Raw genomic sequence first — 2,124 nt, 5'->3', positions numbered from 1 at the left:
TAAATTGTTTCATCTGTTTCATTAAGTGCTACACTACCACCTGTATCAGTGATGAACCATACCTGTAACCAGTTATGATAAGGTAGCGTATGATCACATTTAAAGTTTGTGTGTGTATATGCTTGTTTATTCATTGCTTACTCTTATATGTACAACACTCGTCTATCACTTTTATGTACTATGTGACTTAAATGTTGCTGTGATGCTGGGAACTATGCCACAGGTATTTCAAACACCAGCAAGGTCACCCAAGATGGACAGGTTTCAGTGGAGCTTCCAGACAAAGACAAAGAAATAGGAAATAATAGGACTTCTAAAATAACAGGTCACTTCTGAAATAACAGGGCTTCAAAAACATTATTAAGAGAAGAACATTATTAGATATAGTACTGTAAGTAGAACTTCTTAGTTTGGAAGACACTAAAAATGAGTAGTGACAGTTGCAAACATTCAGTGATAATTGAGGTACAACCATTCTGGAAGGCAATTTGGCTTTTCCTCAGAAAGCTGACCATAGAAATTCCAGCTATTCCATTGCTTAGAATATACACTGAGAAAATAAGGCACAAATAGAGATTTGTACACCAAGGGTCATAGCAGTGTTATTCACCATCACAAGAACATGGAAACAGTCTAAATGTACAAACCACAATCGAACAGATTGAGAAATTGTGGTACATTCACTTGATGGAAAACTATGTAACCCTCAGAAACAATGATTTTGTAAATCACTATCTAACTAACTTAGGATGGACTGCAGAGCATTATGATATGCGAACTATCTCAGTCCCGTAAAGACAAATACTGTATAAGGTCATTATTGTAGAACATATTTGACAAATCAAGGAGTGTGGACAGAGGGATGAGGATAAGTGAGAGGGGGGATGGTGGTGTTAATCATAGAGTCACACAATTTGATGGGGGAGGGAGTGACAGGTGGAGAGAAGTGGGAAGGATCTGGTATGAAAAACAAGGAACACAAACTTTGTATAATGCAGTACAAAATAAAAATTGTATTTATTTTTTAAAAATTCAGTAATAATTGAAACATGGAAAATATGAAGTATCAGGAATCCAGGAAATTCGAAGTTGTAAAAAATTAGGAATTTTTATTAAAAAATGTTATAAATTTTTTATTAAAAACATAAGGAATTTTTATGTGTAATGTTTGGATGAGCATCCACATTGATTTATGCTGGGAAGCAGTAGTGGCATCCACTTCCTAAACCACCTCTGGAAAACTCTATGAACGTGGTGACATGACGACAGTTATCTTTTGTTCATAGAGTCACTATGAGTCGTGCTCGACTCAACAGCAATCAACAACAACAGGAATTTTTTAATAAAAAATTTCTGATAAGAGTATCAAGAGTCTAGTAGGATAATGAGAAGTTGTAAAAAAAATAAATAGAACACATAAAGATTGGCATACTTGTCATTATTGAGCATTGAGATGGACTGGTATTTGCCATTTTTAATCAGACAATCATGATCTATGATGCTGGAAATGACAAATTGAGAAATAATGGAGTTGTGTTCATTGTGAAAAAGAACATTTCAAGATCCACCCTGAAGTGCAATGCTGTGAGTGAAAGGATACTATTCATACACAAACAAGGAAGAGCTGTTAATCTATTATTCAAATATATGAACTAATGACTAAAGCCCAAGATGAAGAGATTGAGAATTTTTACCAACTTTTGCAGCCTGAACTAGATCAAATATGCTATCAAGATTCAGTAATAGTAGTTGGTGATTAGAACATGAAAATAGGAAACAGAGAAGGACTGGTAATTGAAAAATACAGGAATGAGGCTGGAGAGAGAATGAATTCTGTAAAATCAATTATTTATTTTTCGCAAATACTTTTTTTAAAATAAAAAAAAGAACCACAAACCATGACTATCTTAATGGACTTCACCTGATGAACTATGCAGAACTGAGAATTACTATATCTGTGGAAAATCTCCATAGTCAAAAGAGGGACAGAGGCTGACTATAGGATGTTGTTGTTGTTATGTGCCCTCGAGTCATTTCCGACTCATAGCGACCCTATGCACAACAGCCCTAAAACCTGCTCTATCCTGCGCCAACCTCACTGCCTCTGACACACTCATCCCGATT

Source organism: Elephantulus edwardii, unplaced genomic scaffold, assembly GCF_000299155.1.
Source record: "Elephantulus edwardii isolate Elephantulus edwardi_28Jun2011 unplaced genomic scaffold, EleEdw1.0 scaffold00010, whole genome shotgun sequence".
Taxonomy (NCBI): Eukaryota; Metazoa; Chordata; class Mammalia; order Macroscelidea; family Macroscelididae; genus Elephantulus; species Elephantulus edwardii.
This window is presented reverse-complemented; position numbering follows the sequence as displayed.